The sequence below is a fragment of the Bufo gargarizans genome, chromosome 5, assembly GCF_014858855.1.
Source record: "Bufo gargarizans isolate SCDJY-AF-19 chromosome 5, ASM1485885v1, whole genome shotgun sequence".
NCBI lineage: Eukaryota > Metazoa > Chordata > Amphibia > Anura > Bufonidae > Bufo > Bufo gargarizans.
This window is the reverse complement of record NC_058084.1, coordinates 153,688,914-153,700,005: the sequence shown is the minus strand read 5'-3', so window position 1 is coordinate 153,700,005 and position 11,092 is coordinate 153,688,914.

The window sequence follows — 11,092 nt, the reverse complement described above, 5'->3', positions numbered from 1 at the left end:
TGGAGTTTTCAGCAAGACATCCAGTGGGATATTTGCTGGTGATGCACTTTAGCAACTAATCAGCTGTGTGGCTATTCTCGCCCAGGGAAATCATCTCTAACACCAAATTCCAATGCTTCATGTTACAAATATGATAGTAGGGAGGAGTGGGAGCAAGACTGTCCAGCTTCTGCTGTAAATAAGAGGATGTCTATAGAGTAGAACGTGGAAGCAGTAGATTAGAGCCTGTTTCGGAAACCAGACAGATACAAAAGTGGAGGTATCAATAGGACCTGGCGTTGTTTGCTGCGGTATTGTCTTTCAGTTGAAAAACCTTAACTCAGTGGGCTGTGAAAGGCATGAACTGTCCCTGCCCATAACAGCTGCTCCAGGTGGCCAGCACCCCAGACAGTGATAACAGTCTCATATTCTCTGCCACATGAGAACACTATACAAGGCAGGAATGGATTTTTTGGAGTTTGGATAAATAATGCCGGGTAGGTATCTTCCAGCAAGACTGAGTGCACACCCTCAGTTCCTAAGAGGCACAGAATCCACCAAGTGGTACAGCAGTGACATGGCGAGGTGGGTGGCAAGTTTGAACATCAGCGGATTGCTGGGTGTGTACAGTTATCTTTTGGCCATACACTCCATTATCGATGACTGTTGATAGAGTGGAATAAGAGGAAGATGAGTATGCTGAACTGGAGAGCAGGAACTGATGATGACAAGGACACTGTACTGCACATGCATGTGGCTTGGCTGCCGCAAATGAGACTGAGAGAAGGAGGACAATCATGTTGCGCTAGATGGCGGCCATGCTACTTCATGTGCTTGAATAGAGCTGTGGTACCTACTCTTGTGTTTGAATGCCCATGGCTTATTTTAATTCTGCAGATCTTGCACATAGCAACGATTTTGTCTTCCTGCACCGTGGAGAAAAGCTGCCGGATGGCTGATACTAGCACACTGTGCACAGAGCCTGCACCCATAGTATCAGTGGTATCACCAGTTCCCGAGGCAACCATAATAAAGCAGATCCGGCTCTGGCAGTTTTTGAGAGGTTCTGGCTATATGTTGCCTCTGTTTTTATATCCCCCCCCCCCCCAGCTGAGGCCACCACTGTCTTGTCTGTGATGTTAAATCCTCATCAGGATCCCTATCAGCTCTCAGGTCCTGTCCAAGACACAATCATCATCTTGCTCACTGTCTATGTAACTTTTATCAGTTGGCTCTTTGGCCCTTCCTGCCACCTCCATGACTACAAGTGCCACTACTATCACTAACAGCAACAACGTAGCTATGCATGGGGTCCCCCACCTCCCCCTGGCTCTCCTCCTCATGACAGTGCAAATGCTGAATGGTCTCACACAAGTCATCATCAGGAAGACTAGAGAGGAAAGAACTGAAACTGAAAGACTTGTCTAGGGTTGCGAGGAGGAAGAGCTGGATGAATTATGTGACCACTTGCTCCAAGGTATGGTTTCAAAGTCAGAAGTAAATTCCACATCATCCTGCTATGACTGAGAGGGGGAGTGAACTATACAGTCCTCAATCTCCTCCTCTTTGTCCTCAATAATAATGTGCCACCTATGGAAGCCAGGAAGAATTGTAGCCTACTACTACTGGCCAGTTAGCTGGCACTGCTTCTGCTGCTACTGCCCACATTCTCACTCTCAGATGACGTGTCCTGGGTCTTTTGGTTTACACTCTTTGACATTTTGACAGTTCTGAGACCTATAAATGAAAAGTCATTGGTCTGTTGCACAGATTATTGAATGTTACTATCAAAACGGAAAGTGTTTTTTCCTGTAATTTAAAGACAATGGCACAACTAAATGTGCCTTATTTTCTACAAACACACTGTACACTGGTATTGACAATTTACTTTGATAATGCAATTTTTGCAGTACATGTGTTTGAACTACATGTAATATTGCAGTAATAGAATGTGTTTACTGATACGGTTAAAACAATGCAATTTTTGCAGTTAATGTGTTTGAACTGCATGGTCTGTTACAGTAACACATTTACTCACATGGGTATAACAATGCAATTTTTGTAGTAAATATCTTTGAACTACACAGTCGGTTGCAGCAGCGCATTTACTAACATAGGTATATGTATGCAATTTTTTCAGTAAATTGTATTTGAACTACCTGGTCTGTTGCAGTAAAGCATTCACTAACTGGTAGAACAATGTGATTTTGGTATTAAAATGTCTTTGAGCTACATGGTCTGTTGTATTAACCCCTTCAGTACTGAGCCACTTTTCACCTTAAATCACAGGCCGATTTTTGCAAATCTGACATGCGTCACTTTATGTGGTAATAACTTTGAAACGCTTTTACTTATCCAAGCCATTTGAGATTGTTTTCTCATGAAACATTATGCTTTATGACAGTCATAAATTTGAGTCAATATATTTTACCTTTATTTATGAAAAGATTTAGCATTTTTCAAAATTTCAACTTCTCTGCTTTTAAAACAGAAAGTGATACCTCATAAAATATGTATTAATTAACATTCCCCATATGTCTACTTTATGTTGGCATCATTTTTTAAATGTCATTTTATTTTTTTAAGAACGTTAGAAGGCTTAGAAGTCTAAAAACAATTTTTTCAATTTTCAACAAAATTTATCAAACCATTTTTTTAAGCACCAATTCAGTTATAAATTGATTTTGAGGTGCTTACGTAATGGAAACCACCTATAAATGACCCCCTTTTAGAAACTACACCCCTCAAATTATTCAAAACTGATATTACAAACTTTACTTTTTGTTGTTGATTTTTTATGTTAATCAATTTTTTCGTGCAACACAGCAAAGGTTAACAGCAAAATAAACCTCAATATGTATTACTTTGATTATGCAGTTTACAGAAATACCCCATATGTGGCGGTAAACTGCTCCATGGGCACATGGCAGTGGTCAGAAGGAAAGAAGCGCCATATAAATTCTGGAGGCAAGACCCTGACGTACTGCTACAGTTGAAACCCCTTAAAAAGTGACCCCATTTTGTAAACTACACCTCTTAAAGAATATATTAAGGGGGGTACAGAGCAGAATTTGGAAACAGTTGGCTTTGAAAATGAAAAGTTTCATTTCTTCCAATAAAATGTTGCTTTAGCCCCAAATTCATTTTCACAAGGGGTAACAGGAGAAAAAGCACCCCATAATTTGTTACCCACTTCCTCTTGAATACGGCAACACCCCATATGTGGTGGTAAACTGCTGTGGGGGCACATGGTACGATTCATAACTGAAGGAGCTCCATATGGGTTTTGCAACACAGATTTTGATGGATCGGTTAACGGGTGCCATTGGTTTTTATTTTTGAAGTTATTTTCATATGTGGGGGCTCATTTTTTGCGGGATGAGGTGACATTTTCATTGGTACCATTTTGGGGTACAGAAGACATTTTTAATGTTTGGTATTATACTTTTTGTGAGGCCAGGTGAAAATAAATGGCTGCTTTGGCATAGTTTTTAAAATAAATTTTTACAACATTCACATGAGGGGGCATACAATGTGATAGTTTATAGAGCAGGTTGTTACGAACATGGCAATACCTAATATGTCTATCATTTTTATTTTTGTTAAGCTTTACACAGTAAAAACTAAATAAAACTAAACTTTTTAAACAGAATTAAATCTTGTTTTTGTGTAGCCATTTTTTTTTTTTTTTTGGGGAGATTATCTTAGGTATGGTCTCGTTTTTTGCGGGATGATGGTTTGATTGGTACCATTTTGGCGTACATAAGACTTTTTGATAGCTTGGTATTACACTTTTTGTGAGGCAAGGTGACCAGAAAATTGCTGTTTTGGCACTGTTTTTTATTAAGCTGGTCGATACAGATGCGGCGATATATCTACTTTCCTCTTTTTCCCAATTTTTTTTTATTTTGGTAAAAGGACACTTTTTTCTTTGAAACTTTAAAATTTTCTATTTTGTAAAAGTTATTTACTTTTAGTTTATTACTTTTTTTTTGTCCTACTCAGGGACTTCAACTTTTGGGGGTCTGTTCCCCTTTACAATGCATTCCAATACATCTGTATTGTAATGTATTCGCTGTAAGTGTATTACTGAGTGTAATAGTCTTATTGCCTGCTTCCTCTGAGATCAAGGGGGCTGGATCTCACAGGCTCACAGGGATGGCAGCCATGATGCCTAAGGAAGCCATCGGGTTCCCGTCACAGCAGCGGGAACTGTCAAGATACCACACATGCCACAGTCAGCACTGACCGCAGCTGTTTCAAGGGTTAATGTGCCGACATCTGTGTTTTCATTGATGCCTGCGCATACAGCAGGGGTCCGGCAGATCCTGTGCCCGCCCGATGAGTGCGCCATAGCTGTATGGCGCTTGGATTTCAGACCCAGTTCCCAGTGCCGTACATATACAATGCTGGTATCTTACGGGTTAATGCAATTTTTGCAGCAAATGTCTTTGAACTACATTGAATCTTGCAGTAATACATCATGCTTGGTGCAGTAAAAGTAAAATATGTTTAATAACACAGGTATAACTATGGCATTATTGCCAAAAAATGCTTTTGCTTTAACTGAATGTTATCTTGCATTAATATGCAATAGGTTTACTAATGTGGGTATAATAATGCCGTTATAGCCTTAAAATGCTTTTGCTGTAACTGAGCATTATTTTGCAGTAGAATGCAATGCGTTTAATACCACGGGTATAATAATTTTGTTATTACCGTAGAATGTTTTGTATCGTAGCTGCCTGTTATCTTGCAGTCATATGCAACACGTTTAATAACACAGGTATAATAAAGTTTTTATTGTTGTAAAAGGCTTTTGCTATAACTAACTTTTATCTTGCAGTAACATACAGTAACATGTTTAGTAACATTGGTAAAATGCTCTGAAATAGTTCTTAGAAGAGAAAATGTGTGCATACTCTGCATTTGCTGTTTAATGGAATTTGACTCATTTTCTGCATGAGGACCCACCTGCACACCGTCCCCTGATTGGCTGATTAGGCTGTCTGTCAGCCTTTTAGCCAATTAGGGCAAGCCACCTCCACTTCCTCCCGGTGTTATGTGATCGTCCAACTACTTCCTCCCTCATATACATTCAAATTAAAATGGCATTGGGTGCTGTTTTACTCGATTCGTCCCAAAAGAATCACCATAAGTTCAGATTCTTTTGAAAATAAGTTTTTTTAATTAAATTTGTAGCAAATTTGAGTAGTTAATAATGGATTTGCTCATCTATAATTGTGATCAATTAAAAACAACAGAAATATGTTTTGGACATGTTTACACAGTGCAATCGTTTGGGCAATCATTACCCCATGAAAAAAATCTCATCCTAATTGTTTAGCTATTATTTGACATTTAATAATGTGTTTTGTTATACAGTATATTTTGTATATGTGAGATTTGTAAATGACAAAGAAATGCAAATACTATTTTTCTGCAATAAATCCAGTGTACTGGTTTTGGATTCCTGTGGTAACACTTTGATATTTGAATCCAAGCTGCAGATTCAATTGTAAGGTACCTGTTATTTGTTTCCTTATTAAGGTGTAATGGATACTCAAGCTTCTTCTCATTATTACTAGAAACACATTTATCAAAGAAGATAGTGCATGTTTAGAATGCAGAAACTTGGTCGTGGTTATTGCTTTGGTTTCACTGACGTGGAAAGAAATTGAGAATTTCTAATTTTTTTAAAATTTTATCGTTCACTTTGTTGAAGGCTACATTCTTCTGAGATTCATAACACTGTATCAACATTTCATATATCAGGTGATTTTTTAGCTGTTACTTAGTATTTTATGTTACTAAGTTGTCTAAATATGATTCTGAATATCAACATGGTGCTGCACTGTTAAGTTCATATCGCACAGTCCTATATGCAAAAATGTGGTAGAAATTCTTCTTGAGGGTAGAAAGTCTACTGAGAGATTACTTCTTTACAGGTCCATTCAACTAATCTTTACCAATAACTGGCAGAGTGGCATTTCTGGTGTGTTGAGCCAGAACAGAAAGAGGATATCACAGGGGCAGGACTAATGTCGGAACAGCAACAGCGATGGATCGGTGGAGGTAATGCATCTTTGTTATTTTTAACAACATTTAATATTTTCTGCCTGGAACACCTCTTTAAGTTTTCCAATCAATCCCTGCCAAGTTAACCTGTACTTTCTTGTTCAGATAATTAAAGTAAAGCCAACTATAAATAACAGCCATTCAAGCTAAAATAACACTTTGGCAATCATCAATTTTCTGTAATTTAACCTTAAATTATCACCCAGAATGGCAATTACTGGAGCAAAATGAAGGTTAATTAGACTTTTTGTTTCCTTGAAAACTTGGCCCAGTAAACATTATTGTGGACGCAGTCCTACATTATATGTAGATAACCTTCCAAAGAATGATGATATTTTGGGTAACCAGAGTTTTTGTGTGTGCTGTATGATGTGCAGAGATCAATGTACAGGAGAGGAGAAGAGGCGTTCTTTTAAAAAGTCATGTAGAAAACCTAAAAAAAAAACAAAAAAACTTTTCTTTAGGTTTTACTCAGATTTCCACTCCTACTGAGCTTTGTGACTGCCCAGATTCATCAGGGAAACATCAGGGAGACCCTGATGATAAGGTAACAAGCATCCCAAAGCATTTCTTTCTCAATTCTCCAGAACATCAGGGGACTGTATACACAAAACTCAGCATTGGTCATCAGCTGAGGCCAAACATTCTCAGCCCTCAAACCATGTGCTTGTCCACATGTTGTGAGCTCAGGTGTGCTGCGTATGGCAACCACTGAAGAGGGCGTTCCATATGGGTTATTTAGCGCCCATAGGTACCTGAAGGATCCTCCCCTGGAGGTGCCTCTTAGAAACATGTGACCTTGAGAATGCCATGTGAGAATGCGTGCGTGCCCATGCTGATACTACAAACTAGAGACGGGCTACGCGGAATCTCACCTAGAGTGTACAGGCTATAGGCACGTCCCGGGTTCCCGGTCTGCTTGCTAAAGTAACATAACCACAGCGGTCACTACGAAGATCAACAGCAAGGTAGCCTTGACATCGTCAACAGGGCTCAAGTGGTCAAGGCTTAATTATCATCTGGTTGGACAAGATGATACTTCCTGATATAGGACTATAAAAAAGAGTAGTGACATATGCAAGAAATAAATATGTGAAAGATAAAAATTGATGAATAAAAGCTGAATAATAGAAAATAGCTTCCTGTCAAATGTTCAGTTTGAGCCGCCTTGCTGTACACAGGTGTCAAACTGACATTGCAGCAGGTCAAGTAGGAAGATGCAAAGGTAAATGCCTAGTTGTTAATGAATGTATCTTCCATACAGTATTCATGAATGAAACTATATCTAATCATATATCCTCTAATTACGATCTGCTTAACCTGCGACTTATGAAATGACCAAACCTAAAGTCCAAACTATGCTGCAGAATAGGCTATGATATATGGTAATTTTAACCCCGAATTACCCCTCAAACAAGAAGGCAAACAATGGGGGAGGGGCACAATAGGTCAATTGATCTTGGTCAGAGCATTATGATGGTCAAATCGATGGTCAGGGGTTACTTAGAGGTACTGATAATTACAAGGGGGGGGGGTGAGGCAGAGCATGGGAGGGATTAGATGTAGCAGCCAAACAATAGCTGTTCATTTAGACCCTTTGGTTGGACCGTTTTCAGTTCAAAGATAAGATCCACCATGTCTCCCTTTTACAACTTAACTTGCATGACCATTTGATCCACAGCCACTTCAGTGAGGGACCCAAAATAACTGTACAGTTCCGGCTATTGCTATCGCTGTAGTGGTTGTATAGCATGTCTACAAATCAACCAGGGCCACACGCTTGTGAGGAACATCACACAAAAGGGTTACAGCATCAGAGGCTTTATTAATTGTCGTTCTAGAGGAGTTATTTATAAAGCGACATGTGTGTGCGGTCTGGAATATGTGGGTAAGACCACTAGAGAGTTTTGTAGGCAGATTGGGGAGCAATTGGGTGACATAAGGCATAGAAGAGACACCCCCCAGCCAAACATATAGTATCAAACCATGGGGGTGACCCATCTGGAATTCGTTTCATGGGGATTGAGGTTGTCGCCACTTCATTGAGGGAAGGAGATTGGGACAGGAGGGTGTTACAAAGAGACATATGGTGGATCTTTGAACTAAAAATGGTCCAACCAAAGGGTCTAAATAAAAAGCTAATGTTTGGCTGCTACATATAATCCCTCCCATGCTGTGCCTCATTCCCCCTTGTCTTTATCAGTACATCTAAGTAACCCCTGACCATCGATTTGACCATCATAATGTCCCTTGACCAAAATCAATTGACCTATTGTGTCCATCCCCATTGTTTGCCTTCTTGTTTGAGGGGTCATTCAGGGTTACAATTACCATATATATCATAGCCTATCCTGCAGCATAGTTTGGTCTTTAGGTTTGGTCATTTCATAGGGCGCAGGTTAAGCAGATTGTAATGAGAGGATATATGACTGGATATAGTTTTCATTCATGAATACTGTATGGAAGATACATTCATTAACAACTAGGCATTTACCTTTGTATCTTACTACTTGCCCTACTGCAATGTTAGTCTGACACCGCTGTATAGCAAGGTGGCTCAAACAGAATTTTTGACAGGAAGCTATTTTTCGTTATTCAGCTTTTATTCATCCATTTTTATCTTTCACATATTTATTTCTTGCATATGTCTCCGCTCTTTTTTGTAGTCCTATATCAGGAAATATTGCCTTGTCCGACCAGATGATAATTAAGCCTTGACCACTTGAGCCCTGTTGACGATGTCAAGACTACCTTGCTGTTGATCTTGGTAGTGACCACTGCGGTTATGTTACTTTAGCAAGCAGACCGGGATCCCAGACACGTGCCTATAGCCCGCACGCCCCAGGTGAGCTCCCGCCTACACTTGCCACCAGTTTGTAGTTTTAGCACTGGCACACTCATTCTCACATGCGTGCTTGGGATTATCCGCTTACATGGGAGGTCACATGTCTCTAAGAGGCACCTCCAGGGGGTGGATCCTTCAGGTACCCATAGGCGCAAAATAACCCACATGGAACACCCTCTTCAGGGGTTGCCACATGCAGCACACCTGAGCCCACAAATTGCGGACAAACACGTGGTTTGAGGGCTGAGAATTTTTTGCCTCAGCTGATGACCAATGCTGAGTTTTGTGTATACAGTCCCCTGATGATCTGGAGAATTGCCAAAGAAATGCTTTGGGACGCTTGTTACCTTATCATCGGGGTCTCCCTGATGAAGCTGGGCAGTCACAAAGGTCAGTAGGGAAAGGCAGCGACACCTAGATATTCTAGGAAGGGCTCAGTGAGGTCGGTCTTCTCAGGGTGCTCGTACAGCTTCCTGGGCAGAAAAAAACTATCTCAGTGTCACGAGGGTGTCAAGAGCCACGTCTGACTCCGTTATTCCCGGGGTCAGGAAGTCGCAGCGGGTGGCTGCGCGCTCTATGTCTAAAGATCACGTTGTTTCTTAGTGATTGTTTTCTGTGTTTGCCTTGCAATCCTTTTTGTCTCAATCAGGGATCCGTAGCTTCTCCTCCTCAGCTGTTTCTTGTCTGCCACTCCCAACCTCCTTATATTCTCCTCTCACACTTCTCGAGTTGCCAGTTTTAGAGCTTCCTGCCTGGACTTCTATACTGACCCACTGGAGCTGTGAATCCTGGTTGTTGTTCCAGAGTGCTACCCTCCGGATCCCTGTTGGGCTTTTTGTTGTCTCCTGTTGTCGCCCACCTGGGATTATATGTTGAGTCTGTATTGTCTGTCCTCCCCTTGGTGTTTTCCTTTAGAGCTAGTGGTGCGGACTAGTGTTCCCACCGCCCTGTTCACTATCTAGGGCTCATCTTAGGGAAAGCCAGGGTTTTAGGCACGTGATCGGCGTACGGGTGAGGAACCCGTCTAGGGACGTCAGGGCAGCCAGGTGCCAGCCGCAAGGTGAGTCAGGGGTCACCACCTTCCCTCTCACTTGGGCAGGGCCTTCCTCTTTCCCTCCCTCTGTGTCACGTATGTGATAGTCACGCCGATCGTGATATTATAACTGGCCCTTATTTTTTGGGAGGAAAAAAAAAAATTTTTTTTTTTTTTTCTCTCTACTTAGAATCCAATATGGATCCTATTGCTGCTTTGGCAAAACAGCTTCAAGGCCTGTCTTTGGAGGTGGCAGGATTGAAGGCGTCTGTCATCCAACAACAGCAGCAAATGCAGCAGACCGCAAGCCCAGCGGTTGCTATGGGTAACCAGGTTGTTACAGAACCCAAGGTTGTTCTCCCTGACAGATTTTCTGGGGGAAGGGACAAATTTGTGACGTTCCGTGAGGCCTGCAAATTATATTTTAAGCTGCGCCCTTACTCCTCAGGTAATGAAGAACAGCGGGTGGGGATTGTTATTTCCCTGCTTCAGGGGGACCCGCAATCCTGGGCGTTCTCGTTACCCCCTGGTTCCCAGGCTCTCCGGTCAGTGGAGGGATTTTTTGGGCCTTTGGGTCTCATATATGATGACCCTGACCGAGTCGCCCTGGCTGAGTCAAAGTTACGGAGACTCCTACAGGGAGATCGGCAAGCAGAGGAATATTGCTCAGAGTTCCGTAGGTGGGCTACGGACACTCAGTGGAACGACCCGGCTCTCAGGAGTCAGTTCTGCTCTGGGTTATCCGAAAGGGTTAAGGATGCACTGGCGCTGTATGAGACCCCCCTTTCCCTTGATGCTGTTATGTCCCTCTCTATCAGAATAGATAGACGTCTTAGGATGAGATCGAAAATTCCTGAGCAATTGGTAACCTCTCCCAAGCAGCAGTTAGTCTGTACTGACTTAGATGAGCCTATGCAGCTAGGAGGAACTTCTCGTCAGGTCCGTCCTCCTGAGGTTCGCCGTAGGTGGGGGGCTTGTTTTTTCTGTGGGGGGAGGGGTCATTTCATTAATGTCTGTCCCTCCTTTCTCAAAAACAAAAGACCGTCAGAAAACTACTAACCCCAGGCTGTGCGGAGGATGTCAGCCGGGGGGTATACGTTTCCTCCATACGAACATCTCAATTTGTGTTGCCAGCGGTTATTGTTTTTGGTGTTAAG